The sequence below is a fragment of the Podarcis filfolensis genome (genome assembly GCF_964270895.1).
Source record: "Podarcis filfolensis genome assembly, chromosome: 3".
NCBI lineage: Eukaryota > Metazoa > Chordata > Lepidosauria > Squamata > Lacertidae > Podarcis > Podarcis filfolensis.
This window is the reverse complement of record NC_139606.1, coordinates 81335668-81341305: the sequence shown is the minus strand read 5'-3', so window position 1 is coordinate 81341305 and position 5638 is coordinate 81335668. Positions and strand designations below refer to the sequence as shown.

Genomic DNA, 5638 nt, shown 5'->3' with positions numbered 1-5638 from the left:
GAATCATGATTAATATTTGTTCATGAATCTTTTCCTCTCCCTGTGTCTTTTTCGGTCAACCCAGTAAGTCAGTCTGAGAAGCAGATTTTTTAAAAACCCAAGTTTAATGCTTACTGGCAAAAAGTACTTTGCCTGCTGTCACTAACTGTGTTTTGCACCAGTCATTTGATTGTGTTCCTGTCTCAACTTAATTGTAGCAAATTTTCAGATCAAAAGTGAAAAGGGCTTTTTCTGTGTACCTCGGTAAGTGAATAAAAGGCAGTCCGTCATATTCCTGACAGACCTGAAATATGCATGGAGATGCGCTCAAAAAATTGGACGCCAGAAACGTGATGCGAATGCCAAATGATTAGCTGAGAATGGATTAGGTGCAGTGACAGTTTAGAAAACGCATGGCGGACGGAGAAGTACCTGAAGCACCATTCAATATGATCCATGTTCATTATGGGATAGTTTGTGTCACAAAATGACAAAAGATGCTAATGTGGGTCAGCAAGCCAGCTGAAAAGAATCTGAAATCCGTAAATCATAAATCTGATTTATGATTTAATAGCAAGTGTTAATGCTTGTGCAAAATCCCATCAAGGGTACAAACTGAAAAAGAATAATTGATAAAATATCCCCACAGAAACAAATGGGAGAGCCCAACAGCATTGGCGTTCTCATCTATATTGGTAATCCTCAGGATCATGAAGAAAAGAGATGGTCTCTGCAAATACTTGAGTAGTGAAAAGGAAGACTATCAGGATTACTTTGTTCACTGCGACTTGAACAAGTGCATGTTATGATACCCTTTGTGATTTCATCAATGCACTTGCGTACCCAGTTGCAGCACCCCCTCCCCAGGGAGCAGGAGCCCTCTCACCGGTGCTGTCACTAATGATCACACTGGAACAGGAGCCGTCTGGAAGGTAGTACCAGATAGACTGTTCCCTCCCGCCTCTTCACACGGCCAATCCACCAAGACAAAGAACACCAGAACAGAACCCCTCTAAAGGCGCCTGAGCTAACCAACACACCAAGGTGCTTGGGCGGCTAACAAGCCAAGAGCCTTCAGCTCTTCTGAGGGCTCGTTGCTGCTGATGCTCCGCTCGGGTTGCCTGCGCCTTGCTCCTTGCCACTAGCGCACTTCCTCGAGAGCAGAGAATCCTGGTGATCCCTGCGGCTCTGCTCCCGGCGCTCCTGTACTGCGTCGTAAACAATCTCATGAGGACCCTCTCTCTGGGTCTTCTTCCTTCTCTACGATGTTCTCTCATGATGTTCCGGGCTAACTGCACTGCTGAGAGCAGCACTGGTCCATTTAAACGCCCTAGGGGCAGACCAGAGTGACAACTTCAGCAGCCAGGTCCACTCCTTGGCCCCGCCTGCCCAAGCTGCCGCCATGGACTGACGCAAATTCAAATCTGGGTCTGGTGGACCTCACCTCAGAAGGGATATTGTAGAGTTGGAAAAGGTTCAGAAAAAAGGAACCAAAATAATCAAAGGAGTGGGGCAACTCTCCTTTGTAGAAAGGCATATCTAGTTTGGGCAGCGGGAGGATCCAAAATTGGATCTGCATGCAAAGCAGATGCTCTACTACTGAACTAAGCTCCTTCCCCAAAGCATATTTCTCCTCTTTCTTTTCCACGCTGCTGACTTGAGCCAGACCAGGCAGTTGCTGATCATCTTTGAATGTCACTCCCCAACTATATAAGATTGCACTTTAAAGTAATAAGAAAACAATGTTTTAAACCATCACCTATAAATTAACTACCAGCTGTCCTGCCAGCAGCTTGTGCCAATTTCTGTCTAACAAAAGGTTTCAGTTTAATTCTTTCACATTTAAGTCACCTTTTCAGTTACTCCTATGAACGGATTGCCTCCCTGCTTTAAAGGTTTTCATAACTATAGGTCTGGAAAACATCAAGTAAGAACCAACTTATTCAAGTGATCTGAAAGATAAATTAGAATCCAAAGAAGATTTTAACGCTGAATTTAATCTCAAGTAAATAGGATTATGAAAGTTCAATAGCATCTTCAGCATTATTTTTTCTGACTGAAGTATTCTAGATAACTTCTGGGCTTATTGATTTAATATGAGTGTTTGTGTGTTTCCAACCAGGAAAACTGTGCTCAGCATGAGATTTTATGCTTCGGCTCTAACAATCCTGTCTTCCCACAGAGATCTTCAAAAACCTACATTTCAAGCATTTTTCTTTGAATGTCATCTGAACAGAACAGCACTTCTATTTTTCCTGCTTGGTTCTGATTGGTATCTCTTTGTTTCAGCCGATGAAGATGTAACGAGATTTCAGAGAGGACTAGTAATTTCTTATTTGGTGAGAAGGGTTTTTCTTCAAAGCAGAACTCTCACTTCTATGCCATTCATATTGGTGCATCCCTCTTTTAAAAATGCTTTGGGTGTAAGTAAATTAAAGACCTAATCTGAGGTATGGAAACTTGAGATACTGGGTCCCTGCAAGATTTGGCTACCACAAAACAAATTTACGTTGGGATTATTTCCATGGGGACAAATTGTCCTGCCATTTCGAATTATGGACCGCATTATTAATGAGCTGCATAATAAAGGATGCCAAGGTTAGCTTTCTTCCATTTAGAGGAGTGAGTCATGCCTTTGGCTGATCCTCTGTAGCAACAATTGTTACTTGACAGAATGGAAGTAGGGGAAAGAGCTTGGAGCAGACTCCATTAAAGCTCTGTAGCAATCAAGGAGCAATTTTCATTTCTTCATCTGGAACATCCCGAGGATGATTTTCAACTGGCTTTGTATTTTGTATCCCTATTTATGCTTATGCAAAGCCCACATATCAGTTCCTAATGGTGAAATGAAAGCTATTTTCTCGCACTCAATTTGCATGGGTATAGAGAAGATTTGCATTCGTTTAATATATTGCACATTGCACTAGGGATAGAGAATTCTTCAGGGCAAGGCTTCATGACTCTCTGAAAAACTTCATGGAGGTTTTGTAGACTTGATACAGTCTTCTCATAGGGACTATGTGGGACTGAAATAAAACATGCCCATTCATGCACATGAATTTATATAGATAATAAATCATTTGCTTATTTAGGAGAAATGAAGGGGAGTTCACTTGAGATTGCTGCAAAAAGAAAGAAAGAATGCAATTTAGTAATGCAGGCAGTTTGCTTCTTAGTCTGATTTGTCAGAAAGAATTTCAGCTCTAGGAATCAATATTTATAATCCTCTCTGAATCTAAAAATCACCATCCAAGAGTTTGCCTTTTAATTAATACCTTGTGTTTGGTAACAGAGGGACTTCTTTTGATAGTTACAAAGCACTCTCATTCCACTTTGCCAACACACCATAGAAGAAGACTTGAGAGACAGAGCAATGATTAATAGTTATTCAAATATGACAACAGAAGTTATGCCAAGTTATGTAAGTATGGGCAGGTGGGTTTGATTTGGCTCCCCAGCCAGGGATTGGGAGAAAATTATCTCTAAATTCTCCCTAACTGCTAAATGAGAATTGAATATGTGTATCCAGCATGCACACCTAGGTCCCAGCAAGCCAGGCCTAAAGGGCAGCCCCAAAGATCCCCACAAGTCAAAGGCAGTGGAATGTGAATCAGGAGTGCCCTTAAAGACCATAATGCCTCAAAGTGTCTGTCAATTAAGTTCTTAGATTTCATTACCTGCCAGCATTGAATGCCAACTGACCAAATAAGGAGAGAGAGAGAATAAAAAATAAATAACCCTGTAGTGTGGGGTAGGCGTGCTCGCTTCGGCAGCATATAGTAGTGATGTACGGAAGGTGATGTAAAGAAGGCTGATCGCCGAAGAATTGATGCTTTTGAATTATGGTGCTGGAGGAGACTCTTGAGAGTCCCATGGAGACTCTTGAGAGTCCCATGGACTGCAAGAAGAACAAACCTATCCATTCTTAAGGAAATCAGCCCTGAGTGCTCACTGGAAGGACAGATCCTGAAGCTGAGACTCCAATACTTTGGCCACCTCATGAGAAGAGAAGGCTCCCTGGAAAAGACCCTGATGTTGGGAAAGATGGAGGGCACAAGGAGAAGGGGACGACAGAGGACGAGATGGTTGGATAGTGTTCTCGAAGCTACCAGCATGAGTTTGACCAAAATGCGGGAGGCAGTGGAAGACAGAAGTGCCTGGTGTCCAGGGGGCACGAAGAGTTGGACATGACTAAACGACTAAACAACAAAAGTGGGGTAGGCATAAAAACAGAAATGTCAAGGGCTCCCCCCTCCCCAAATCTACTCAGCTCCTGAAAGGATTACAATGGTACCTCGGGTTAAGAACTTAATTCGTTCCGGAGGTCTGTTCTTAATCTGAAACTGTTCTTAACCTGAGGTACCACTTTAGCTAATGGGGCCTCCCGTCGCCACCGCACACTTTCTGTTCTCATCCTGAAGCAAAGTTTTTAACCCGAGGTACTATTTCTGGGTTAGCAGAGTCTGTAACCTGAAGCGTCTGTAACCTGAAGCGTCTGTAACCTGAGGTACCACTGTACTAGCAAAAACAAAACCCAGCCAGTAGCAGGAGGGAAGGTGCAGCAAAAAGGGGGGGGGGACAGAAGGTGCACTTCAGCATGGCTGTAAAGGTTATGCACAATGGTATCAATTCACCAGCATAGATTTATTATCCTTGGGTACTGTGTCACTCTGTCAGTGCAAAGCAATTTAACAGCAATCCAATTCTGGGTGTAAATTGAATATAAGACACCTCTGCCCCGTCTTATCATTCTAAAGACATTTTCCTCCTTTGGTTTTCTTGTTCTATGGCTATGAAGGCAAAGAGGTGCCAAATGCATGCTGCACATACCATTGACGGGGTGGTCTTTTGCATATAATAATGTTCCATATGACTGAATAGTTTTGCAAACTTATGAACTGGGGTCCTAACTATGAGCTCAGCATTCAAGTTGGAGATATTTTGCAGAGATTAAATCAATATTGGAGGTGCTGAATGCCTTCTGAGTCTGTTACATCAGTAATAACAGGTGTCCTGCAACCTGAATATGAATATCTGATCATTTTCTGATCCCGTTAAAAAACAGCACAGCATTTTATTTACTTCTTCTTTTTTTACCCACAGTTATATGCTCAGCAGATGTCTTTTGTGAGCAGTCTGACGGGAGTGATTTTAATTCTGGTTCGTGCTCAACAAAAGCAGATGGCAACAAACAGTTAAAAGCATTAGCTGCCATTTTGGAAAGTAAGAAGCAGCTCACTCCCAAACACACACACACACACACACACACACACACACACACACAGAGTCCTAGCCAGCAGATTTTTATAGGGGCAAAAAACAATGTTCAGAATAAATACACCAGCCACTAAAAGCAAAAGGTTGAAATTAATGAAACGTGTGCACACACACAAAAAATCTCCAGCTGATTAAGATGAAAACTGTCTGCTTTTAAATAAGGCCAGGAATTAAGTACAAGACAACACAAAGAAACAACTTTGCATGAAAATAAACACACAAACGAATGGAACAAGACAATTAAGGGGGGGTGGAATGCTAATGTCTGCAGCTGCAAATGTTTCTGCTGTCAGTCAATAAATGCATAAGTAAGTTCCACAATGTCACAAATATGAACTGCCGAAGAGAAAACCTAGTTAAAGCACAAAAACAAAGAGCATCT

At 42.1% G+C, this 5638-nt stretch overlaps 1 long non-coding RNA gene across 1 annotated transcript; it reads left to right on the top strand.

Moving 5' to 3' along the window:
• The first annotated feature begins 638 nt into the window (after nt 1-638).
• LOC310758317 lies at nt 639-5283 on the top strand. The gene is made up of 3 exons (XR_014545707.1): nt 639-1023; nt 2162-2318; nt 5083-5283. It is a non-coding gene; the product is annotated as an uncharacterized lncRNA (long non-coding RNA).
• The last annotated feature ends 355 nt before the right edge of the window (nt 5284-5638 follow it).